Raw genomic sequence first — 11,521 nt, forward strand, 5'->3', positions numbered from 1 at the left:
AGCACTGCTTTCCATCCTCAATCAAGTGGTCAAGTAGAAAGAGTGAATCAAATCCTAGAAGATATGCTCCGAGCTTGTGTTATATCGTTCGGTATGAATTGGGAGAAGTGCCTTCCATTCGCCGAATTCGCTTATAACAATAGTTATCAATCAAGCTTGGGCAAAGCTCCTTTTGAAGTTCTCTATGGATGAAGATGTCCAACACCTCTTAATTGGTCAGAAACTGGAGAGAGGCAACTCTTTCGCCCGGATATGATCCAGGATGCAGAAGAGAAGATTCGCATTATTCATGAAAAGTTGAAAACAGCCCAGTCTCGTCCAAAGAGCCAATATGATCGTCATCATAAGGCTGTGACCTTTGAAGTTGACGAGAAGGCTTACCTTCGGGTTACACGTTTGAAGGGTACCCATCGATTCGGTATCAAGGGCAAGTTGGCTCCTCGTTACATTGGTCATTTTCGCATTCTTGCCAAACGAGGAGAAGTTGCCTACCAGTTGGAACTTCCTCCGCATCTTTCCAAGGTTCATGATGTCTTCCACATCTCGCAACTCAGGCGTTGCTTTTCGGATCCTATCCGTGAAGTGGACCACGAAACGCTTGATCTCCAAGATAACCTTTCATACCAAGAATACCCCGTGCATATTCTTAATCAAGCTGAGCGTACCACTCGACGTCGAAACCTCAAGTTCCTTAAAGTTCAATAGTCAAATCATTCTGAAAAGGAGGAAACTTGGGAAAGAGAGGATCGGCTCCGACTTAAGTATCGTGCGTTATTTCTGACGACTTCTAAATCTCGGGACGAGATTCTTTTGAGTGGGGGTGACTTGTCATATCCCTCACACCTTAAGCAAGTTAGCTTTGTGCTCATGTTTTCTCTGCACTGCATCTAGGAAATTTTCAACAAGAATAAACTAAGTGGTGAAGGAAAACTCAAAACCCTAGCCACTTCTTAAAATAAAGGAAATTTCAAACTAGTTAAAATCAATGAACCCAAAATGGCCTCAAGAAAAGTTTAACTTTTCTGATAATTCTTGGAAACAAATAAGCAATAAAGGAAACATTTATTTTATACTCTTGGCACATTTTAAATAAATGCAAAAGCTACTGGTTTCAAGTTTTAAATTTGAAATCAGAAACTTTAAGCTTTCAAAAATGTTGAAAACTTTAGGAATGGTTGGAAATATTCCAACCAATATTCTGGGGTGTTCAACATAGTTTTACAAACTATTTGGGAGCTGAAATAAATAGTAAATCAATGAAATAGAAAAACAGAAACAAAACAGAAAAAAAAAAGAGAAAAGAACTACGTGTCGCTCCCCTCAGGCCGGCCCAGTAGTGCTGCCGTCTTCCTCCTCGCCAGTAGGAGCGGGAGGTGGCCGCCGCGCGCCTCCACGCAGCTCCCTGCCTGCCTAGCCGCCGCTTCGCGCTGGCAAGCACGGGGATAACCTCCCCGAGCTCGTAGCTGTCCATTCCCGTGCTCATTCTTCCCCCTCTCCTCTCGGTTCTCCCGATCCCCTCTGCCGCCATTGACAGGAGCTCGAGCTTGAGCTGCCCGTGCCCCTAGCCATAGGATCTTCCTTCTGAGTGTGCCGTTAGCTCCGCCTCGACGAACTGGTCCTCCCTGCAGAAGCCGAAGCGTCCCCGAGCCCTGCAACGCCCACATCACCGTCGTCTTCAACCTTCGGCCGCCGGCAAGCTCTGCTCGATTCGTCGCCCTCAGTTCTTCCCCGAGCCGTTTAAGCTCTCCTGTGCACTCCTCGTGAGCTTGCGCAACTTTCCCCTAAGATCTCCTCGTCGATCCCCTCCTCTAGGCCTAGTTCCACCGGAGCCAGACAAGGACCGCCGCTGCAGCTCGTCGCCGGTAGCCCTCCGGTGAAGGGTTGGTCCGTCTGAGGCCACCAGCAGCCTCAGGACATCACGTATATGCTTTAGGAGGCCAGCCCCGTGCGTTTTGACCCTGTAATCGATGGCTTCGACGATGGCCGAACTTGGTCACCGCCAAGCTCGTCGCCGGTGTTGATTCTGGCCACCCGAGCCCCTGGGGTTTGTCCCATCGTGCGCGCCATCGAGTGGCCGTTCTCGCCGTGGTCTCTGCCGTGAGTTTGGTCGACGGAGGCGAGTTTCCGATGCCCTCCACCGTACTGGTGGTCGCCGGAGGCTCCCCGCCGGCGAGGACGACCTCGCCGCCGGTGGATCTCAGCTGGCCTAAGCCACTGACGTGTGGGGCCAGCCTCTGGATAATCTGGAATAGTAAAAATAAAACCAAATAATTTAATAAGTCACTGACATGTGGGTCCAGTGAGATTAATTAGCTAATTAAGATTAATTCTAATCTAAAACTAACCAGAGTCACTGACCAGTGGGTCCCACTGGTCAGGTTTGACTTTCAACGGCCAGTTGAACCCGCTGATGTCATGCTGATGCAATAAAGAGTTTTCTGATTTAAAAGAATTCCAGAAAAATGCTAAAACTTCTAAAATTCATAGAAATTAATCTGTAACTCCAATGAAAATAATTTATATATGAAAAAGTATAAAAAAAATTCAAAGAATCTGAATATGTCATTTTCAAACATGTTTGAAAATATTAAAGAACCCAAACATGTAGATTAATGAATAAGTTAATTCTTATAAATACTTTGTAGATGGAATTTGGAAAGTATTTAAATTTCACTATAATGACATGATCAAACACTGTCCTAATTACAAACCAGCAACCTAACATGTCATCTCATGCATGTTAACATCAAGTTGATCTAAGCATCAGGTCGAATCAATTAAAATGGTATCCGAGAATACCTTGTTTGAAGTGGTATTTGAATTTGATTTAAATCAACATCAAACCTAATACATGTAAGATATAATAGTTTACCATCTTGCTTCCTCATGCCATGCTCATGCATCATCTTGATTGCATATGTTTGATATTGGTTATTGTCATTCCTTTCGGTAGGCTCCGCTCCCCCGAATTCCACCGAATATCCGTCTGACGGATATTGTCACTCCTCTGAGCAACAAGGAAAGCAACCATTTTGATCATCCCGATAAATCCCATGCTCTTGCTCCTGCACTTACTTATTGCATTAGGATCAAATGCTTCAAATGCTTTTGCCACGTTAGTTGAACCCACTTCCTTTGCATGTCCTATCCTTGTCACAGTAAATAGCTGAACCTTGCAACCTAGCATGCCTGGTAGTTGCTTGAGCCATGATGTGCCTTATCCTGCTATGCATGCTATGCTTAGAGTTGTGTATGGTCTGTCATCTGGGAGATGAACAGAATTGTAAGAATATGTTCGGTAAGCAAAGGTTGTGTGTTGAAACTGATTTGTTAAAGGTACCGGTGAAAGGCTGTGTAGGAATACATGGCAGGTTGTTTCATTAGAACCGTCCTTAGGAGCTGAGTTCCGTGTATGTAATCCAAGACTAGATACTACAACACGTTGGGATACTTAATTGACCCTCTCGACTTATTAATCGCTTAGTACTCGATCCAGGAGTTGCAAGTAGTTTCTGGTGTTTATAGTCATGCTGGAGGCCGTGCATAGCGCTTACCTGAGAGGTGGGCTGTGATGCGATAGGCAGTGGCACGGTGTATCAAATGGCACCCGGATGGTGGGCTTGGGAACCCTGCGCACATCGTTTGGGGCCGTGGCGGAAACCTCAGCCGGACTTCCGTGCGGGTTATCCTCAGATAGGCGATAGACCTGGACTAGGTACTAATGTGGTTAACGGTCGTGGCCGACTCCCTCGCTGGGCTTCCGCTTGAAGGTTGCCAAGGTGCATGACGTGCACATGGCGATAAGTAGCGAGAACGTGCGTGACGAAATACACTCCTGAAGGGTTATGATCTATTCGAATAGCCGCGTCCGCGGATATGGACTACTTGGAGACATATGTTGTTCATAGATAACTTTAATGGTTACTCATAAAATTGTCAAGATAAACGTGAGTGTCGTTGACGGCATTACCATATGGAGACGGAATGATTCCACGATGGAGTATTGTTGTGGTGTTAGTGGACTCGTGTGCGAGAAATCAAGTTGTCGAAATTATTTAAAAATGCAAGTTGTCTAGCCACGAGTCAAATGTTGGCGTTCCGCAGGAAACCCCACAATACCTTATTGATACATTGCATGAGTAGATAGTTATCTTGAAGTCTTGCTGAGTACCTCCGTACTCATGTTTGCTTAATAAATGTTGCAGAGGTTGATAATGACCCTAATGGAGGGTTCTTCATAGACATCGACGACGACGAGTAGCTGGTGTCCCAGCTACGATCTGGCCCTAGGTTGGGTCTGTAGTATAGTCAGGCTATGTGCCTTCTAGTTTCACCTGTCTGTACTCAGACAGTTTTAAACACTTCCGTTGGCTTGTAACTGAATGACTGCTATTATGGGTCGTGAGACCCTTACTGTGTAATATTATGTGTGTGGCTCTTCCGAGCCGCTTAAATAAAACTTGTATGTTTATGGTTATGTTGTGATGCCATCGATGTATCTATACATATCGGTATGCCATGCGTACGTGTGTCATACTTGATATGTATGGGGTTCGATTACCTAGCCGTAAACTTTAGTAGCTCTCCTTACAGGGAAATGCCCCTTTGTGATCCAACGAGCCATAGTAGCTCGCTACTGCTCCGGACACATTGGTTGACCGGCGTGTGTCCTTCATAGCTGTTGTGTCTGTTTCCTTTGGGGAAATGTCACGCGATGTAATGGAGTCCTTGTAGCTGGCTACGACTCGTCTACATTCGTCGGTGACCGACACCTGCCTTGCTGGGTCATGTATACCTGTCCCTGTGCGGAATTGCCACTTTGATTTATGACTAGACATGTCGATCCGGGTTCTTTGTCATTGGACTGTTAGCGACACAATTGCATACGTGAGTCAAAAGGCGCAAACGATCCCGGCTAAGGTAAGGCTGCAGCCGTGGGGTTAACCGTGCGTGAGACCGCAAATGGATGCGATGTGTCACAGGCTGGATTCCTATGGCTTAGGATCGGGGTCCCGACACAAGGAATAGAGAAATGTAATTAGGATTAGTAAGGAAAACATTTTTTGATCCATCAATCAATGTAATGACACAACAATAGTAGCACCTAGAGTGATAGCATGATAGATAGATGGGCATCTTGACTTAAAAAACTATTCCATAGTTGGCTTTGTTTTGTCTCCAATGATTACTCACAAATTAGACTCACATCTGACATACGCAAGTAAGCAAAAATGTTTGCATGGCTGAAACTAAGAATTCAAACTATATACATAATACATGGATTTGTGCAATCTGAATAACAAAAATGCAATATAGAGTAGGCGGGTTGACATACTTGCTACTTCCTCTTGCTGCTCATTCTGATTAGATACGGCAGATTGTATAACTTTGTAATCCAATATGCTTTGTCAAACCTTTCGACTTTTCGCCTTCGAAGAAACATTGTCCGGAATTGGAGGATTCTATATTTTATATCCTTGATCTTAGAAAATATATGTGAGTGGACCTGAATGTGGATGTATAACAGAAATATGAAATAACAAAAAATGCAATGATGCATACTTACATGCAAGACAACATTAATTATCTTTCCAACTTCTAAAAGACAATATATTAATACAACCATGTCTGATCTCAACTGACTAGAAATTCATTGATATGAAGCTTGTTAGGAAAGAATCAGATGATTAGTTTTTTAGGACAAATGACCAAGTTTTATAGAACTGACATGTAATACACATTACAGGAGATGTTAGTTCACCTGCGATTTTTTAATAAATTGGGTGGCACAACTGGAAATATTCACACTTCACAGATTAGTAGATTATCTAGTTTGTAGTGCTCATAAGCCCAATTACAATTAACCATAATATTAGGACATGAGTAGCAACTATAACATTAAAAATGTAGGTTTTACCAGAGATTATTTGTAGCATGGAATTACCTCATATATACAGAATTGTGTTGTCAAAAGATCAAGACACATCTTAATTTTTGCATTCTTATTGAAAACACGACGTCTCTTTCTTCTAGTACTCACACCGAAACATGCCATAATATTTCACCTTACAAATTTCCATCTAGTCATAGAAACAAAACAATCTGGCATTGTAAATTGTACAAATAAGATCACTACCTTAAATGTTAAATTAGCAGACAAAAAATTGGCTTTGCTGCTAGGATAATTCTTAGTGTGAATCAATGTTAACCAATCTGACGTCCGAGCTCACCGATCACATTCGCCATCATGGCCCGTCTCAACGCGAGTAATTTCCAGAATGGGGCGACGATGACAATGACGTAGAGAGATATCAAATCTTCTTTGACATGATCCTGTACAAAGCAAATTCCATCTATTTTAATCGAATAGCAATGAATTAATGTACACAATAGTTAGCTAGCTAACCATAAGATTCAGCAGTTCTGGCTATATAGATCACACTACACACGCACACTGAATCGCTGGATTGATTACAGGCTTAGTACTACTCGGACATATACAAAGTACGTCCAACACACGACTGTATAGACTATACATATATTAACATGCATCTATGGCGTGCACAATGTTTATTCTATGAACATGAATCAAAGCCCGTCATCTACGATAGAAAGTGCTTCTAATCTGCAACTCATCTTGTGATGCCGGCGATGGGGCTACTCCTGCTCGAACGAGCAGCAGCCAGGCGTGGGGGCACCTGAAGGCACCGTGGCCGCCCCACTAAGGACAAGCCCAACACCACTAACATCGGAAGAGAACAAAGATCGAAGACCTGCAGTTATGCCAACACGAGATGGAAAGGCCAAACGACGACTTTGGAGTTTGGACTCACCATATTTCATTACAGATAGGTCTGGTGGAGATCTGAAGCTCCATGAGTTCTTGGCCTCGATGAAGGTCGCCGATGCTGGCTTCCTGGTGAGACCGACATCACCAGTGTGCCGGCCAAGAACTAAAAGTGTAAAGCAATGATAAACATCCAACATTTTCTCCATGTGAAGAAGATTCAGTTGGTTTGCCGGCATTCACCTCGCTTAGGGTGAAGGTGGCAACCAGTTGAGTTAACACCTGCAAGTACCCAAATGACAATCTGATTGCAGCACACAAAGAAAATAAATGAAACTCTACCTTAAGATTTTTATCCAAGTATTGTGAAACAAAAAAACCTTTATCGGTATCGGGAAACCAGAGATTGGGTGGGGCTTAATACCAAACCACCTGGTGTTCATCTCTCAATTCAGACAGAATGTAAGCATAATAATGAGGGCAAGGAGAAACAAATATATGGAGGGAGGGGTTGTACCTCAGCCGCATCAGTCCCCATGCCAGCCAAATACAGAGAGGGATGCCTTTGACCACTCGCACGTTGCCTCGATCCAAATCGCCGTTGCCGCTGGGAGTGTCTTCGGGAGTTGGATGGTAGAGATGCGGGAAAAAGTCGGGCCAGGGAGGCTGGCAGAACCTTCACTCGATGGAGGCGACCACTAGGAGAGAGAGCACGAGGGCGTGGAGCCGGCGGTCGAGAGGTAGGACATCGTTGGGCGACACTGTAGGGACAGTACGGTGTCGGGTGATGCTGCAGAGGCAGGGCGGCGTGGGGCGTCGGCGGGACGGCGTGGGAATCGACCGCCGATAGCCCCCGGCAGCATGCCGCGGCGATGGGGGCGTGGGGAACGAAAGAAGCTAGGGATTTGGTGCGCGAGGATGAATGGATCGTGGGCGGCGACGTTCTTGCGACTTTGGGGAAAAAGCTTCGCGGGTTGGGCCACATATTGGCGCTAAACTTTTTGCTATTCGCGTGTGAGGTCCGTCGAACAGTTGGTGCCGTGATGTTGACCATAGGAATTACTTTTTATTTGATACTTTGATCTTATTTTTCAGGATTTAGATATTACATATGCATCGATGTATTTCTTGGAATTTAAAACGAACATTTTATTTAGTCTCTTTTAATTTTAAAAAATATATATATCCAGAACTTCCTCCACTTATTTGGGATGAATCTCTTATGAAGCCGACACTTTTCACTGTATCCTCGCTCTTACAAAATTTCCTATATGAGGCAAACTGCATCAATTAGGAGAGGAAACACATAGACAACGAGCGAACTGACGAGTCACTTTTAATTGTATGCAAAGCTTTCCTAAACTGGTTTTTCGTTTCTTGTATAGAATTTACTTTTTTTCGTTTTTACGTGTTCTATTTTTTGTTTATTTTTCTTTTCTCATAGAATCTAAATTTCCAAAAAAAACTGAAATGTTCAGGAATTCAAAAATTGTTCTTTTAAAAGCAAATGTTTAGGATTTTCAAATATTCTTTGAGTTTTAGTAAAATGTTCAGGAATTTGAAAATTGTTCACTTCTTCACTAAATAAATTTCTTGAAAAAATACCAAAAAATGTTTGGATATTCAAATTTTTGTTCACGCTTTTTGAAAATGTTCGAGATTTATAAAATGACGTTTTTAAAAACGTTCAGATTTTTCAATTATGTTCGATTACTTAAAAGAATCACATTAGATATTTTGTTCATGTTTAAAAAAATGTTCAATATAAGTGAAAATTTGAAATTATGTTCGTGTTTTGGAAAAACTGTTCGGGGCGTTGCTTCTTTTTTCACATTTGTCATGTTATTTAGTTCAATAAAAGGCACGATGCACTTTTGTCACAAGTGTCCGTCGGTTCAACTTGCAAACAGCTTGTGTTGAATTGTTCCAGGTTCGAAACCTCACATCAGCAATTTTTGTTTTGTTTTTTGCATTTATTACGTTACCAACACATCTGATCACTCGGCCAGGCCCATGAAGCGAGCCTCGTGTGCCGCTATGGTTCGCTTAGCTTTGGGACATTGGCCCATTGGTTGATGAAAAAATGGAGATGGCTACCGTAGTCCAACAGACCAACCTTTGTCAAGAAATTAGTGGCATTCGCCCAAAAAAACTTATTATTTTTTACCAATGGCTACTTGGTCTGATGGTTGGCTCCTTTTCTATTGAGCTATTTGTCCCTCTTTTATTTGGATCTATGGCCAAAATTTTTGTTGCCATTTGAATTAAGTGTCACGTTGGTCCCCTTTCGGTCTTAGTTAAATAATACATCAAAGAGTAAGTAAATAATTTAATCCAAACAAGCGGGTCGTAAGTGTTTTGATAGTTATGATTTATTAATGAGTTAATCAGATTCTTCGCTTATTCCCTAAGATTTGTAACACTAGGTGTTAACATACATTTATGTGTTACTACAATCGTTTGTCGTAACACGTCTACGGCAACAAGAATCTAAATGTTACTGTTCTAATATCCTTGTAACACCTTTTCCGGTCTTACCGAGTATGTGTTACCATCGAAACTTGCAACACAATGGATGTGTTACTACAATTTTGCTTGTAACACGTTTTGTCATGTGTTACATCATTATGTTACTTAACATCTGTTTTCTTATAGTGTTGTAACACATGCAAGAACCCCTTCTTGGATTGTTTCATTTTGAACTTCTTCAAAACTTTATCAAGGTATGTGCTTTGTGAAAGTCCTATTAGGCGCCTCGATCTATCTCTATAGATCTTAATGCCTAATCTTTAAGAAGCTTCTCCTAGGTCTTTCATTAAAAAACTTGTGTTCAAGTAATCCTTTACGCTCTTCAAAAACTCCACATTGTTTCCAATCAACAATAAGTCATCCACATATAATATTAGAAACGCTATAGAGATCCCACTCACTTTGTTGTAAATACAAGCTTCTCCTACAACTTGTATAAACCCAAACGCTTTGATCACCTCATCAAAGCGCTTATTCCAACTCCGAGATGCTTGCACTAGTCCATAAATGGATCACTGGAGCTTGCACACTTTTTCAGCACTCTCTGGATCGACAAAACCTTCAGGTTGTATCATATACAACTCTTCCTTAAGAAACCCATTAAGGAATGCCGTTTTGACATCCATCTGCCAGATTTCATAATTAAAAAATGCAGCTATTGCTAACATGATTCGGACGGACATAAGCATCGCTACGGGTGAGAATGTCTCATCGTAGTCAACTCCTTGAACTTGTGAAAAACCCTTTTCCACAAGTCGAGCTTTATAAACGGTCACATTACCTTCTGCGTCCGTCTTCTTCTTAAAGATCCAATAGTTCTGAATAGCCTTGCGACCTTCAGGTAATACTTCCAAACTCCACAATTTTTTCATACATAGATCCTATCTCGGATTTCATGGCCTCTAACCATTTGTTGGAATCTGGGCCCACCATTGCTTCTCCATAACTCGCATGCTTATTGTTGTCTAACAACATGATAGACAAGACATGATTCCCGTACCACTCAAGAGCAGTACGTGCTCTTGTCGACCTGCTAGGCACGACAGTAACTTGATCTGAAGCTTCATGATCATCATCATTAGCTTCCTCTTCAACCGGTGTTGCCTCGACACAAATTTCTTTCTGCCCTGCGCCACCATCTTGTTGAAGCAGAGGTTCTGTAACCTCATCAAGTTCTATCTTCCTCCCACTCAATTCTTTCAAGAGAAACTCTTTCTCAAGAAAAGCTCCGTTCTTAGCGACAAACAATTTCCCTCGAATACGAGATAGAAGGTGCACCCAACTGTCTATTTTGGGTAACCTATGAAGACGCACTTTTCCGCTTTGGGTTCCAGCTTTTCAGGCTGAAGCTTTTTGACATAAGCATCACATCCCCAAACTTTAAGAAACAACAACTTTCACTTCTTGCCATACCATAGCTCATATGGTGCCGTCTCAACGGATTTTGATGGTGTCCTATTTAAAGTGAATGCAGCTGTCTCTAATGCATAGCCCCAAAATGATAATGGCAAATCGGTAAGAGACATCATAGATCGCACCATGCATATCTAACAAAGTACGATTACGACGTTCGGACACATCATTATGCTGTGGTGTTCCAGGGGGTGTCAACTGTGAAACAATTCCACATTGTCTTAAGTGAGCACCAAACTCGTAACTCAGATACTCTCCTCCTCGATCAGATCTTAGGACCTTGATCTTCTTGCTCATATGATTTTCAACTTCACTATGAAATTACTTAAACTTTTCAAATGTTTCATACTTGTGCTTCATCAAGTAGATATAGCCATACCTACTCAAATCGTCAGTGAAGTTGAGCAAATAACGATATCCGCCATGCGCCTCTATGCTCATTGGTCCACACACATCGGTATGTATAATCTCCAATAAGTCACTTGCACGCTCCATTGCTCCAGAGAACGGAGTCTTAGTCATCTTGCCCATGAGGCATGGTTCGCACGTGTCAAGTGATTGAAAATCAAGTGACTCCAAAAGTCCATCAGCATGGAGTTTCTTCATGCACTTAACACCAATATGACCTAAGCGGCGGTGCCACAAGAAAGTGGCGTTAATGTTATTGACATGAGTGTCATCACAATCGAGATTCAATATGAACAAACCCCTCACATTGGGTGCATGACCATAAAAGATATTATTCATATAAATAGAAGAACCATTATTCTCAGACTTAAATGAGTAACCATC

General features: G+C 42.3%; 1 pseudogene; it reads right to left on the reverse strand.

Annotated features, from left to right (window-relative positions):
- Nucleotides 1–7,075: 7,075 nt before the first annotated feature.
- Nucleotides 7,076–7,798, reverse strand: LOC123426820 (annotated as a pseudogene).
- Between the last annotated feature and the right edge of the window lie 3,723 nt (nucleotides 7,799–11,521).

This window comes from Hordeum vulgare, chromosome 2H (assembly GCF_904849725.1).
Source record: "Hordeum vulgare subsp. vulgare chromosome 2H, MorexV3_pseudomolecules_assembly, whole genome shotgun sequence".
In the NCBI taxonomy this organism is placed as follows: domain Eukaryota; kingdom Viridiplantae; phylum Streptophyta; class Magnoliopsida; order Poales; family Poaceae; genus Hordeum; species Hordeum vulgare.